The sequence below is a fragment of the Toxotes jaculatrix genome, chromosome 12 (assembly GCF_017976425.1).
Source record: "Toxotes jaculatrix isolate fToxJac2 chromosome 12, fToxJac2.pri, whole genome shotgun sequence".
Classification (NCBI taxonomy): Eukaryota; Metazoa; Chordata; class Actinopteri; family Toxotidae; genus Toxotes; species Toxotes jaculatrix.
This window is the reverse complement of record NC_054405.1, coordinates 2,579,586-2,596,009: the sequence shown is the minus strand read 5'-3', so window position 1 is coordinate 2,596,009 and position 16,424 is coordinate 2,579,586.

Here is a 16,424-nt window from a genome sequence, read left to right as displayed (position 1 = left end):
CTAGCTTAAGAAATTCAACCTTATCACTGTACATAACTAATGCTGACTTCCTGTGATGCTTATTTAGATAACTGAAGAATATTCCTCTTTCCTGCCACCTAGCTTCCATATGCATATTTCTGTTACAGTTCCCCGTAAAAAATTTTGTCAAAAAGACCTAGACAGAGATTAAATGTGAATAGGGAAACAAATACATAGGTAGATCTAATGAAATAAAATCAAATATAGTTTCCAGTGGTCTCAGGCTCTACCTATGCATGTTTGGAGTAACTAGTAAGGGTAATTGGAGGTGGGTCTTGCACACAAAGAAGCACTTAGTCCTTAAAAGAAAGGTTTTTAGATAAGTAGTGCAGAAAAGGTGACCAAACATTCAGAAACTGCCTATCATCACCTTTTAAAATAGCCCATATTCCTCCATGGGGGGATGGGGGGATAGGGAGGTGTCCAGGTTCTCTATTGAAGGGCTACACTGATAGCTAGATAAAAAGATCTTTGATCCAGTTGTGCAGAATGCACTTCTAAGCGACGAAGAGAAGTTAAAGGGTTTTTTTTTTTCTGATTTTTGTTTGAAATCTGGAAATAAATGTCAATAATCTATAAAATAGTTTACACTCAAAAAAGCAGTGGAAATATGGCCCCAAAGCTGAATGGAAATAAATGAATGGAGGAGAAAGAACACCATTTATTTTATGCAAAGTAACAGGAGTGATATGCAGCCTGTGGGGAATCTTACACTGACTGTCCCTTAGTCTTCTACATGTAAAGTTAGATCGAAACCAAACTGTAGCATGTCCAGCCTGTCATGTATTCATCACTCAAATCTCTTTCCCGTTTATGAGAAATATTTGGAAGCTCCAAAAACTGAGGAACAGAGAATTGAATACAGTGCTGATATAAAATGTTTTCCGTTTTTGTGCTCAGAAATAAATCTCGCCATGTCACTGTAAGGGAGGCTAACAGGAAAAGAGGTAACCTGAAACAATATGAATTGCCTCAGTTTACAGATATCCAATTGTCCCTTGGGAACATCAGATATCTCTCTTAACTGCTGAAAGGATAGTAAAACACTATAAATAAGTTGCTGAGACCATGAATCCCCTTGTCTTGCCAAGAAGAGAATAGAAAGGAACACATGCCTGTTTCACATTTTTCTGTCCAAGATGTTACATTCTGTTGTTAAATCATGGCAAACACTAGTACTTTACTCTGGTTCTTTGCAAACTCCACAGAACTCCAAGAGGACTATGGAGAACGAGCCCAGGAACCAGTTTACATGGGGCGGGGGGGTTGCAAGGACTTGGACCCAAACGCAAAAAAACCCCAAAGACAAACAAAGGGAGTGAACTAAAAGTCTTTTAATAAACCAAAACCACTGGAAGAGTCCAGGGCAAGGGAACAAAACTCAGACAACCAAAAATCATCCACGAAGGAGAAAAACTCTTAGGAACGAAACTAAACAAAAATACAATAGTCTTTACTTGAAACAAAGGAAACCAAAGTAAGTCCATGAGGGGGAAAACGCAAGACACAGGAACATGAACAAACACAGGGACTTTTTGTGGAGCAGACTGGGCCACAGACTCAAACTTGGGTACCAAAACAGACACAGACTCGGGCATGGACACAGACGAACTGACAAGAACACAGGGAAACAACAAGACTTAAATACACAAGGCAATGGGCAACAGGTGAAACCAATTAGGGCGGGGCAGACAATCACAAATGGAGGGAAACAAGACAAAGGCAGGAAGTAAGACAAGACAAGATACACAAGGGCTATGGTTTCAAAATAAAACAGGAACTATAAACAAAACTAAACAAGACTCTGAAAATGTCCACAAAAGAGAGTTCAAAACATAACAAAAAGGGTTCATAAAAAAACCCTCTTAGGGGCTAGTCGTGACACCAGTACATGCCTGTCCATTAAGATATGTATGTAACTATATCCAAAATTGGCACGCATGATTGGCTCAGTTGTAAAACACCAAATTAGCAAAGGAGAGACCAGGTTTTCTGTCTCGGTTTTTCTTCCATGCCAAACTGATTTAGAGAATTACTTTCCTGTATCTGCAAGGGGTACAAGAGTCAAGGAAGGACATTCATTTTTATGAGACTGATACGACCAGACAGGGACAATGGTAGATCATGCCATTGCTCTGAGTCTTTTTTGACTGACACGCATACTGGGGACAAAATTTAGTTCCCACAACTCCTGCAGGTCTGGAAATACTTCTAAAATTTGAAAATTTAAGAGAAAACTTGAACAAAGTATCTGTGACATTAAGTGTTCCTAAAGACATAGGCTCAGATTTACTGAGGTTAATTTGAAGCCAGACACGGTGCTAAAACTCACTAAAAACAATCCAGAGGTCAGGGGGACAACAAGAACAAAAGAATATCGTCAGCATACAATTCAATTCAGTTCAATTTTAGATATATCACACCAAATCATATCAATGCACTTTACAGAGTAAGGTCAAACAAACTTAGTATAAGTATAGTGTAATATTAACACACGAAGTACAGTAGGTCTAAAATGAAACAGGAAGTTGATCTGTAAACTGGGACATGGATGTTTACAGTGGACAGTTTGGGAAATAATTTCACTGTTCACCCGTGTTACCTCTTTTCTGGGGTGTTGGCTTTCAGTTCTTCTCTACAGCCTATATGAGCTTACGGTCTTGCCTGATGGCAGATACCTGGGTAATTTAGACCCATGTTCTCTGATAAAGTACAAGCTTAATGGTCAAATAAGCACATTAACAACCAGGGAGCTCTGAGGGCAATGGCAGAAAATTAAATCCTGTTTGCATTCTTGTGATTTCCTCTTTACTGGATTTTATTTTCTGCAAATCTGTTTTCAGTCCACTGCGCTATGAAATTCCAGGACAGCTACCCAATTAATTTCTAGTCAGTCCTATCACTGCAGCCAGCATTACTGTTGACATGTTTGAGAGCGCTTCTGGGACGCATTCCTCACCCAGCACCACTGACAGATAAGCCCATGTGTGCATTTTGGGGGACAGTAATCCATTCTAAACATTTGTTGGCCTCTGCACACTGAATTCACACATTCCTTTCCATGACTGAGGCTATCAGCACAAAGGAGGCACACATGGTCAAGGTTGTACGATGGCTGTCGGTTATTTTCTCCTTGGATGGGATTACAGCTTCTAAGAAGAAAAAAAAAAAACACCCTGGAATATGTGGTGAGGGAAGATTACCTGGAACTGAATTATTCAAAGGTGTGAATGCAATTTGCAATGAGGCAATAGGAATCTTTCCAATGTCCTTTGGAAGGATTTGAACATACTAAAAAGATTTTTACAAGGACACCCATGAGAAACAGTCAGCCATAGTAGATGTCAAACGATGAAACTATCAGAGAATCAAAGCTTATTTCAAAAGCCTTTTTGCTTTACACAGCACTTACCTCATAACATGCCAGCAATAATGTGTTGTCTTTGATCACGCTGCCACCATCCAAGCAAATGCAGTGACTGAGCACTGCTGCAGTGACTATGTGTATTTAGCATTTTTAATCTGCTGTCTAAAGTTTGCTTGGTCTCCCTGTGCCTAAGTGGGTTTCCTCTGGTACTCCAGCTTCCTCACATAGTCCCCAGCAGGTTAACTGGCAACACCTGGGTGTGAATGTGAATGGTTTGTGATAGACTGGTGAACCTCTCACCCAGTGTCAACTGGGATTGGCTCCCACCTGCCTCTGACACTCAAAGGATTCTAACTTTATAACTCATGGATGGATGGATGGAGCAGGAGAGGTGGTCAAAACGACAACACAGAACCCAGCTGTAATTATTATTCTGTAGTGGCAGGAAACTTGACTTTTGGTTATTTTTTTTTTCCTAATGGCTGCCTGCTGTCATCATGAGCCTTTCAATTCTGTAGCTCACAAAAGCCATTTGTCTCACTATGTCTATTGAGGAAACTGCTTCAGTCAAACAAATTGACGAAATTGTACTTTTCACAACATACATCACATCTTAACCTTGAAACTCAGGAAAGTCTTGATCATTTCTGTCCTTCCTCCTGCTCCTGTAAGGCATTTCCTAAAAGTCACATTTCACCACAAAGCCTATACGGGTATCTGAGCAGGAACTGTAGCAATCTTGTTGTTGTTTTTATTGGAATCCTTGCACACTGCAGTTAAGCTGTCAGCCTTACTGAGCACTAATGTAGGAGGGCCAAGAATAGACATAAATGAGGCAGCTGATGACAAAACACTGGCGACCAGGAAGGGAAATAACCTCCACTGAAACAAAACACTTCCGAAAAGTCAAAGAAACAACCAAATGTTGTTGAATCAAGCATATATATTGTTTTCTTTTTCTTTTTTCTTATTTTTAGTGCAGCTCTGCAGCTTTGTATTAATTTTTAGACCTTGCAACCCTTACTGTATTGTAATATGCAGTTGCTTTTGAAATTATCCAACCCCCTTCACTTTTTATCATGTTGTGGATTTACATTTTTACCCATTTTACCCATTTTGTTGGTAATGGGCTGACATTTGGTTGTGAGTGGACAGTGACCCAGTCTATGAACACGCATGAATCACACACTCATTCACAATCTCATCATTATCAAGAGTACGGTCTAGACTTGCTCTCTATAAAACCTGCTGTGAGATAACTTCTATCATGATTGGCCGCTGTCACACCCTGAATGACAGGCACACAGAGAGGGTCCGTAGAAGAGCCCCATGGGGTGTGACATTACTTCCGGATTCGCTGAGTATCTCGATGGCATCAGCTGGGAGGAAGACAATGAACTCATTTGACATTATTATGTATGAAACTGCCAATCAGATTTATTTAGGTACTTAATTTAATTAAAGGTGCCAGAATGCCACCCCCGATCATTCTGGCTCACTTTAACCCCCTGGCGGCATGTCTCGGCAGAATTTCTCTGGCTCTGGAACAGGACAGGCCGTGTCAACGCTTTCTGACATATTCAGTCTTTAGATGCAAACCTCCAGGGGGGAAGCCTTGAAAGGGGGCACAGCTTTAAAATGTTAACCTATGTTTAGTGATGAGATCTTGAGATGTTTTAGATGAAAAGCAAGGATCTGTATCCTATACATCTGGCTCCATGGGTTTTATTTCAGTCTGAATTTTTTTTTGAAGACCTTGGGTGCCACCTGTACGCAAAAGGAGCAGAAAGGGGAAGCAAAGGGACTGCAAGAGACTACGTGTGGGACAGAGAAGAAAAGCATGATGAGACTCAATCTCTCGGGGGGTCGTGGGTTTGAGCCCCACCTCCCATGGGCCCACCACCTGTGGGAGGTGCCGTAGGACTTTGGTGCATTGTGGACTGGGCGGGAGTCGCCCCCCCCCCCCCCCCCCCCCCCCCCAGATAAGCGGCAGATGATGAAGACATGTCATGTGCTTCATTCCTGGTTGGTGGTGGTTGTTAATGGCACGCTCCCGCCCTCCAGAGCACTCACACACTCTCTCAGTGCCGCTGCAGTTCACGCAGACACGACTAAGCCTATTAATTATATCTGGAACAGAAACCAATTTATGTTTACACCTGAATACAGAATTGATCTGGTCATGTAAGGGTTAGGCTGTTAGACTCAGCGTTGTTTCTTACAGTGTCTCTTGCAGGTCCGTGACGTGTGAAGGGAAAAATATTGCAGTTTTTAATCACAGACCTCGACACCGTGTCTTCTTTTCCGTGTTTTCATAACAGCATAGAAAACAGTCAGAGCAATCAGCTGTTACACACCCTGCTTATGGATTTAATCCCACATAGATTCATGTTGTCGGTTATAAAGAGCTATGCATTCTTGTTCTTTCTTCAGTCCTTGTATGAACACTATTTTGAGGAGAACTTTCCAGACAGCAGACATCCCCTGCAGCTATGTTGTCAGATCGATCAAATATTGTTGATCTACAGCGTCGGATTCAAAAACTCTGCGTCAGTCAAGCGTCCGCACAGAAACAGGAATAAATTCCGTTAACCGCAGTGCTGCTCCCTGTCAATTACAAAAGGCCAGATTGTTGGTATTGACAGCATCTCATCTGGAGAAATGTAACTGTCAAAACTGAACATGGCCTCACCAACTATCAGCAGTCGTCAGATGTTCCCGATGGCTCCACAGTGATCCAGATGAGCGTTAATGAGGAGGACAGCGAATCGCTGGGAGCCACCGGCATGATCGCTGTCTTTCATTAATGTTTGCTTCTAACAAACAGCGCTGTTTCATTGACATCCAAACTCTCCAGTTCTAAATCACTGCAGCACATTCGAGAAAACCCAACACCCACACGCATGACCGAACAGTCCAAAAATCGGTAGGGTGGCTGGAGTTAATACTGCAAGATAAATATTTGGGAAATAAATATTAACCTCATTCCTCACAGTGAAAACACAGAGAACATATGGTCTCCATTACAGAAACCCGGAGTCATACAAAAGCCTCTCTCAACAGCCAGGAGGAGAGGACGCTTCCTGTCCTCAATCCACTCAGACATTTACATTCTCAAGAGCATTTCAAGGTGTAACCTACGCTTTAAACTGCGTCGTTCCAAAAACATGGTGAGTTCTGACATCTGAAAGAAAGATATTTTGAAATCTTGAAGCCATTTGGAAACTGTTTTGCAGAACAAAATTCTGCAGCTTGATAGAATAATTCCAGTTCCCCTGGATCCAGGAAACCGGCTCATGAATTTCAGCCTACAAAACTTTCTCATTGTTTTAAAATCCCTCACAGCAAGAAAAACAGCTCTAGCAGAGCACAGGGCGTCACATGACTAAATAAGCATTATTCTGGCAACCATCCATGCGAGATTTTAAATAATGTGGTTGGAAAAACAATGGCTGCACCTGATGGAATATCTGAGCGAAACAAATCAAGATCAGACAAACATCATATTTTCTGCCTTTTTTGTTTTCACCAGGTTTCCTCTGACATCTGTCTGAAATGGATAAACACAAAAACAAAAAACCTCTTCATTAAAATGAGCAATTAGATCAAACTCCTTAAGCTCCTGTCACGTAAGTAAGCAAACGGGAGAAGCGTTTAATCTCTGTGCAATAAAAACAAGGCCTGAAGCTCTTTGGCTGCAACACAGCTGATTTTATAAATAGCCACTGGCTTGTATGGATTGCATAGCTGCTTCCCATAGTCAGTTGTGGTTTCAGAGAAAAGAGAGAGTGTTTTGGTTGTCTGGATGGACAGAGTGCGGGGCACAGAGACAGAGGAGGTGAGGGGCGAGGGAAGATGTGAGGGGGTGAGGTGAGGGGGGTGGGGGGCGAGGTTGAGACGACGGTGTCACAGTGATTTTGTCAGCTAGCTGAACAGGGGCTCCGTCAGGGGAAGTTCCTCCTGCTGCTGCGCTCAGCTAATTAAAACTCAACCTTTACACATGCCTGTGCACACACACACACACACACACCACACACACCACACACACACACACAGCCCCGGTGAGTTCCACAGGATGACGTCATGTGTCTGCTGTCAGAGGAATCCATACTGGTGATTTTGTTTCCAGCTCCCGAGAGAATACTGTAAGGAGAGTCACGGGTGTTCATCCACTCAGAACTTCTATAGTATGAAAATGAAAAATCACACACAGGCTCAAGTTTTCAGCATCTTTTTGCTGTCAGGAACAGCTCTGTGCTCATGTACGTTAAAGATCACTAAGAAACACAGTCTGCGTCTAGTGCAGTCTGCCCAGGACATATCCTGTCTCTTACCTATGTAAGATAAGATACATAGCCTGTTGCTATGATGCTATGTAGCTGCTTCATAGCGGCATTTTTCACACTTATAAGAACCACTCACGCAAGTAGAAAACTGAAACGTGCCACAGCAACAGCTTTCTTCTAAAGATGATTTCAGATGATTTCAGTTATAAATCGTACTCACCAAAATTTGCTTTGTTCGTAAGAACTATTTAGTGCTGTCAGTGATTGCAACCAACAGTGTAATACAATGATGTGACAGTGCTCTTTTCTGACTAACTTAAAGTGTCAGTGTGTGACATGACAGGAGGTACGGCCCAAGGTGAACTCGGACTAACACAAAGAAGAGCTGGCATGTGAGGGGAGGGAGTGAAGTCCACGGACACTCTAGTCCCTCATCCTAAAGGGAAACAACAAATCTAAAGCTATCCACCTATCTGAGTCTCCTGACTGTCAAAGTCACCTATGAGACACACTGCAGAGACACTGCAGAAAGAAGAAACATGAGGGAAAGAGAGAGGGACGGGGGGGGGGGGGGGGGGGGGGGGGGGGGGGCTTGCCAGAGATTCAAGGCCAGAGCGTTGCAAGATGTCACATCCTAACCTCTGGCACTGGAGACTTCTTTCATCTCCACACTTGACAGATCCTTTGGCTTGCCGCTGGTGATCTACTCTAAATATAGAGACGGTGGGGGACAGATACGGCTTAACCCATTGTTTGTGTGATCAACTCACTGAAGGCACCTGACACAAAGAGCATGTCAGAGGACGCAGGAGAGACGCTTGCGCTGCAAGCTGATCTTGGAGGATATATCTATGGTATTTCTTGGTACTACATGGGACAGGAGGCACAAAGAAATGAGCAGCGTAAAGGTCACGCAGAAAGTGAATTAAAAATAGAGTTGAAAACCAAAAAGCAACTGGGTGAAGGAGAAAAAAGCCAAGGGAAGAGTTAGAGAGTGGAAGTTGAGCCCAGAGGACACAAGAGCCTCATTTCCTCTTCATCTCCTTGGCCCATAAATCCCGCAACAGTCATTCATTCAGTCTCTGACAGTTCCGAAATCCTTTTCATCAGGCTAGCTTTTTTTTCCGTTTTAGAAATAATGGCGGATAAAAATGATCCCGTAAAAAAAAAAGCCTTTTAATTGTACAATGTTGGCCAATACGGCACTGTATTTCATTCATTTTCAAGGTCACAAGAGCAGGCAGTTGTTGGATGATAGCCGCTTCGGCACAGCACGCCTTGGAAATCTTCCCACCTAGGGTGTGAGTAGTACTTCACTGTGAGACATAAATTACCACAAAGTCAGCACTGCAGACGCCCGCCCCTCCTCTTCAAATATGGTTTCAATTAATGAACACGGAGACAGCCTTTAGTGGTTACACTCTTTCACAGAAAATGCAACTCTTCTCATTAAAGCCCAAATCTAATTGTGGCTGCATCAGATTTGTTCAGCAGCATTTCATCCGCAGCAAAAGCGAGGACAAGTTTTCAACTGCAGAAAAGAAGGAGGCAGTGCCACGAGCTGGAACATGCTGTTTAGCTCCGGCCTGTCGAACTCACTCCCATAATGCAACTAATGAAAGCTCCACAATCAGCCCCCACGGACAGCTAAACTAATTGTGATGTGGAGGCCAGTGCGCTGTCGCGTGAGGCTGAGATGGGGCTCACACATGTGTGATGCATGTCTGTGAACTTCCACACAGGCGGTGGAAGTGATTTTCACAACAAAGCGAACAAACAAACTTTGTAGAGCTGATGAAAAAAAAAAAAAAAATCCATCACCTTACATTTTTACTGGATTTCTATTTTCTTTGCGGCAGAGCTGCACAAGAACGAGCGAGGAAGGAAGACGTGGTGCTTCCCCTTCAACACTGATATCAGATTTATGTTATTAGAAGCCTCTGACTGTAAGAAGTGAAGAAGAAAAGAACGTCCTTGAACATAAGACTTCGTTCATCTCTTAATGAACAAAGAATTCCTTCGCAGAAGGCACAAAGCTGAGCGTCAGCAGGAACTCCAGTGATAACACTGCACTGTCCCAATGTTTCTGCTTTTTGTGCAACTTAAAATTACAACAATATATTTAATACTCTTAAAATAATACATCATTGGGAATCACAGTCAGGTTATAGTGACTTTTGTAGCTCTGTATCTCACGGTTATATTATGTTTTTCTGTCTTTCTTCAGCACTGTTATTTGGACATGTGTTTACAATAAATATATCATTGTAAACACAATACTGAATGTTGTGTATTCATGAATATGCCAGTACTGCAAGATTTAGTCCTGTATCTTGTTGTTTTTCCTGTTATATTTGCACGTTACTCTTTGATGCTGCTGCAGATAACTGGAGTTCTTTTCCAAAGGATGTAGTTTGCAAAACAGTAACACAGCAAAGCACATCAAGACAATAAACAATCAACAAGACAATCAGCAAAACTCCTCTAAGAAAAAAAACACATTTAACACACATTTAAAAAGACACCAGGTAAAAAAACGCACAAAAAAAACGTGAAGGAAATCGTGAAAGACCTGCAGCCCCACCGCTACACCCCCCCCTCCCCACCCCACCCCAACACACACACACACACACACACAATAGTCTTCCTCAGCATAAAATCCAGGATCACAACTGCAGCCCCGGGAACGTGCACTGAACTTACCCAAGAACAGTGTGAGGAGAGGAGAGGCAGACATCCCGGAATCCAGCAAGGACAAAATCCCAGCAGAGGGAGGACCGGACCGGATCGACTTCACTGTAACTACAGTGTGACCTGACGGAGGAGTGGAAAGTACCGCATGTCTCCGGCACGCCGCGCAGCCCACAGCGTCACTGTGCTCCCCGATTCACGCGCGGCAGCATCTTCCTCCTCCTCCTCCTCCTCCTCCGTTTTCCACTCTGATCAGCAAGCAAACCGACCCTTCTCCTTGAGCTCACCCTCAGCTCGTGAGCGGGGTGGTTTCCCTTGATGCACACGGTGTTCACGCGCAGCCTCAGCCCCTGTCCTGTCCGTCCCGCCCGGTGTCTCCACTGTGTAGAAAATCAAAAGAGGAGGTGCAACAAAGGTGCGCGTGGACAGCAGCCGGTAAGAGGGGGACCTCTACAGTTGACATGGGCGTATACCTATGTGATGAAGCACTACTGTTAACACTGCGTCCCGACACAGGCATCCTCCAACGGGACAAACATGACACTCTACTGTTCCTCTTCTTCTTATGTTTCTATACCATGATGTATTTCACAGGTTTACAACAAAAAGGCGGAGTTTTAACATCTATAGGTTAGAGAAGTGAAGTGAATCTGCATCAGCTGATGTTATACCCACTGTTTATTTATGTAAATGCCAGACACAGAAAGTATACTAGATAACAAGGAACAACCAAATATAATATTAATACCACAGACAATAATAAATCTCACTCACTCCTCCTGAGTGGTGTATTACAGTCATTTAGCCAAAAAAAATAGCACTGCAGTGTTTTCCAAACTGGGGACACTTTAGTATGAGTTTCCTGGGAACTGTCTTCTTTTTTTTTTTTTGTATGTTTAAACTAGTTTCTGACAGTAGGTCCAACAGAGAGAGGGACACAGTGTCTCCTGCATGACACAGAGCATGGTTAGTGCTACATGGTGCAAACCCAACAGCTGGTGACACAGCTTTGATGATGACCAGTCAAATCATGTGCCGTGATACTGTCTGCGAACATTTCCTCCAGAGCAGTTCACTTACATTCATTTACTGTATGTGCAATAAATTAACCGATTGTATAAATAAGTGGATTGTCTCATGGGCACGTGGTCACATGATGAAAATAACACGAGAAGCACCAAAAGCTACTGACTTGAGCCCTCACACTTTCTCTACATTCTAATAGCTTGAAGAAGACCTGAACACAGTCGTCACAGCAACCTGTGCACTGGTGGCATGTGGACATTTTTATGATGTCTGACATTTCATGACATTTCATTTTGCCCTCACCATTGCCACCAGACACACATACTGTTGCTCAGTTGATTTTGTATGTAGTCAGGGTTGCTGCTGATTGCTGTATTTGTTCGTTTTTGTTGGTTTCTTTGTTTTGACTGGAACAGCACACAAAAACAAAATGAGTACATTTATTTAACTTGTGTTTTAATAAAACCCGGCTCATTAAGAGCTTTTGAAAATGTTTTTAAATGGCAACAAAGAGCTCAGAGAGACACAGGGCTTTGCACTGCACAAAAAAAAAAAAAAGATGCCATGCAGAGACACACGGTTCGAGTCACATTTGAAATTTTGGAAGCTAATTGGACATGTAGAAATAAGAATATTTCTGAGTAGACTTTAAGGTTTTAAATCAAAGCTCCTCTGTCATAAACAGTGGGGAGGCTTGTAAGAGTAACTGTTGTGTCAGTGTCTGAATCCCAGAGGTGCAGCTGGGGACTGGATCTGAATCCTCCCACATCCCACAGCCGCTGCACCAACCAATCCACAGAATAACAGAGAGTACAACAGCAGACTGTGTTTCATATGATAACAACGGTGAATGTACAGGTCAAATTCTTATGTGTCTCCACGGTTACTCAACAGTTGCAAGGTGTAGCAATGGTCGAATGCCTGACCATTTGAAGAAAAGGGTCAGGATGTGATGAAGAATTAGAACAAAGACTTAAAAAGAAAATTAAAAAACAGCGTGACTTCCTATATTTTGGAACGATGACATGCGGGATAACATGCTGAGAAAGACTGACTCCATCATTAAAGGTTAAATCAACAATGAATCCCAATGGGCACATCCTAATCAGTGCCACCGCAGGAGTTTTGCCTCTGACAGCTCATTTGAACCCTGTCGTGTTATCAGTGTGCGTGAAGTACACCATGAATGAGCTCAAAGAGAGGAGCGCAAGCACTGGCTTTTCTGTCTCCTGTGATTTAGCGCGGATGTAGCCTTCAAATCGGTCCTTACGGAATGCTGTCATATTAAATGATGTAAATATTAAAACCAGATGAGTCATTTCACTCTGTAATCTTCACGTTCTTTCATGAAATACCCTCGCAGCTGGATTTAATTATCATTAGAAACACAGGGCCTTTTATTCATTTAGCAGAATCAGCTCCAAAAATGTTGAAGTGAAACCTCTGGCAGATGATAAAAGAACCCACAGGAATAATCAGAAACAGCATTCACCATTTCATACCACTGGGAGAGCAAATGGGGTGAGTAATGCACACAATCCACAGTATAACAAGGTTATGTGTCATGATCATTTGTTAGTGAGAATATAATGGAAAAGCAATCATATTTGTGGTTGCAAAGTAAATAGATTTACCAAAAACACAGCACACATGGCAGAAAACAGTGGCTTCAGATCTATCCATATCTATAGTTCTTGCACACTTAATTGTGTTGTTGAATTTAGTTTAAATATAAATAAATCTGCCATTTCTGCACACACACACAAAGAACACAAAAAGCAAAGTCTGAATACTCTCTGAAACCACGGTGCAGAATAAATTCAACACAAAGAGCTAAACAGCCAAGAATATTTCGGAGTAACTGCAGGTCAGATCGATTCAAATAGCAGAGAGGAGCTTGAGTAAACAGAGAGGAGAGCAGAGAGGGCTGTGGTCCTCCACATGGTGCAGACTGTAGGTATTCAGACAGGGACACGTCTTTGTTGTGTAGCCTCACAACTCCAGCACATTGGTTTAAGGTTAAATACTGACTCTCAGCTTTATATTGGCTTTTTATATTATTAGGAACACCACATGGATACTGAGTACATCCTCCCTTTGCTTTCAAAACAGCCTCAGTTCTTCCTGCCAAGGACTAAAGATATGTGTGCCACAGTGGAAACCCACATCCATCAGACCAGGCTACGTTTTGTTTTGGTTTTTTTCCCCCAGTCTTCATCTGTCCACTTTTGGTGAACTTGTTTTCCAGTGCAGCCTCAGATCTCTGTTCTCGGCTCATAGAAAAAAACAAAAAACACAAAAGACCCCCCCCCCCAAAAGAGAAGGTGCAGAGGTGTAGAGATAAATTGCTTGCTGAGTGTTGCTTTGCCCTTTGCCCAAAGAAAGAACTACAAATATTTCATACATCATGGTTTTGGGGTTTTTTTTGGGGGGGGGGGGGGGTTCTTGCTGCAAATAAGACAAAAGGCGTCTACATGATCAAATGTGTGTTGACTCTGAAAATCCTCCTGAAATAGCAGGGAGCGGAACAAAGACAGGCTCATTAAAAATGTATCAAGGGTACAGCAACCCTTGTGTTTCTCCTTGCTCAGGAATTCTTCATGGCTCAATAAAGGCTGAGGACATTATCATTACATTCAACAATGCTTTTTATTCTCCTCTTCATTTGCACTATTGTCTCTAACTGCTTTGAGGATGCACTGTGCCAACCACCCTTCAGTAAAATGCTCTTTTAAAATGTATTCTTTTCAAAGCATGTATACTTTGAGCAGCTGGATTGCACCACTGGACCAAATCATCTGAATGAAAATGTTCAGGTCCTTTTTTTTTTTTTTTTTATGAGACTTACAAACAAAATGTCAGCATCTTGATTTAAAGATGCTGTGACAGCTTCCCTTTGTCCATGCGGTGATGTGGATGTTGTGGGTGTCAATTGACACACGTTAACGGCATGATCAACTGCACAGAAGTTGTCACACTGGGTTGATTTGAAGACAACTGGACTTTTTGTTTGAGGCTTCGCCTCTCACCTGAGAAGCTTCTTCAGTTTGCCTTCAAAGAACTTGTCACACACTGGTATCCCGTGGAGGAGGATGGTTCCCAGTTAAGGCCTGTACCGTAACTGGGAGCCATCTGAGATGTTTTTTTTCCCACTCTACACCTCAGCTTCATCAGTGGTAGTAAGCGCTGATTTTTCAGAGATGATTATTTGATGTTGACAAGTGCGGAGTGCAGAGTTGTTTGTCCACTCTGAGAGCTGACGTGGCTCCGGGGCATCTGTTCAGAACTACAAGTGTTAAATTTAGTCTGATGGGTGTGAAAACTGCCGTTCTGTTATTTTTACAGCCTCTGAGTGAAATGAATTCAGACTGTTTTTGCTTTGCACAACACTTATGCCTCTTTTATGTTGCTTTCATGTGGACCAACCACACGAAGCACTCCACGCCCCCCCCCTCCCTCCTGGAAGCGCTGCAAGCCGCTCATTATATCGCAGCGACTTGCAGGGTAACCGCAGCTTCTCCTCTGAACTACAAAATGACTCATCTGATGAGCAGCTTTCACCGCTTCATGCCCCTCATGCGGAGCATCCAGTTCAATCAGCTGAAAAGGTGCATCATGCTACAGTAGGATGCAAATCTTGGTCCATCTCCCAAAAGGTTTATTACTAAAAGGAAATAATGTCTTTAAGAATAAGCCTGTCTTTGTATTTCACCACCAATATTTTCACACATTCCCCCTAAATGTCATTACCTCAATCTCTGAGTGCAAAGATTGGTTGGTGAACCAGATGCAGCAAGGAAGCTTCAAACTGAAGTCATAGAGAGTGGGTCTTTGGGTATAGAGCTTGTCTGAGCTTTTGGTGCTTCATTTAATTGTTCTCTGGCTGTGCAGCATAATTGCACCTCTCTCAGAATAAGCGTTGAATACTAAAGAACCACAGAGAGTAAGAAAAGGGAAAGAAGTTCAGATACACCGGAACAGAAGCAGCATTACAAACCACAGCAGCCCGACTGTCCAGCTCGGGGACGACTGTTCACAAATAACTGTTGAATTAATTATGATGAGCGTGGCCTTACAGCAGGTCAGGAGAATGACTGTGGAGCCCCACGGTGTCAGGGGATGATGCAGCCTGTGAAAGCAGATGCTGGAAACGTCTTCTCAAATGTCTGACCAGAATTTATGAAACAAACATCTTGTCAAATGCCCCGTGTCTTCTAAATAAACACACTGCCAAATACTGCCTGTGCCCCTTTTTCTCTTTCTTTGGTAAAAAAGATATTGTCCATAAAGAAATAGGTAACTGTACATAGTCTTAAGCTGGTTTTGTATGTTTCCAGGCAAAGTAGCAGATCACACGTCGCCATGCTTATTCGTGCTTTTTGTGCTTCTGTACACATTACCTAACTAACTAACCTGGAAAACGAGAAATGATAAAGCCGAGAAAGCCAGAATGGCAAATTTTTCGACAGCTACGTCAACAGGGTCGTCCTGGGGTGACCAGCATTCTGCTGCCCTCTGCTGTCTGTGATGGCACACAGACCACTGTCATCTCATTATAAAAAGTATTACTTCTACAAATCTAAAATATTCATTCAACTTAACCATCATCGTGACCCCATAATTTGTGGAGGGGAGGTGGGGGGGGGGATAAAACACAGAGCATCATCAGTAGGTTGGAGGTGAAACATCTGTGAATAATATCACAGCTGACTGACACAGGTTGTTATTCTTCAGTCCTTTCTTCTGCAGTTTGGAATGACAGACACAGAAATAAACACATTTGTTACAGTCAGTGGGTTTGTCTTCAGAAGAAATCCCATCTTCAGACATCAAATGTTTTATTACTGAAGACAGCCAGACAGGGGACTTTCCTTCCTGCTCAGCTTAGATTATGGTCTCTGTACTATGAAATGGACAACTTCAAATACCTAGCCCCCTCCCACCCACCTCTTCCCCTACCCCACACCCTCCTCTGCCAATTATTCATGAAGGTTTTCTTGTGAAAAAAAAAAAATGAAAGCACATGCACATGA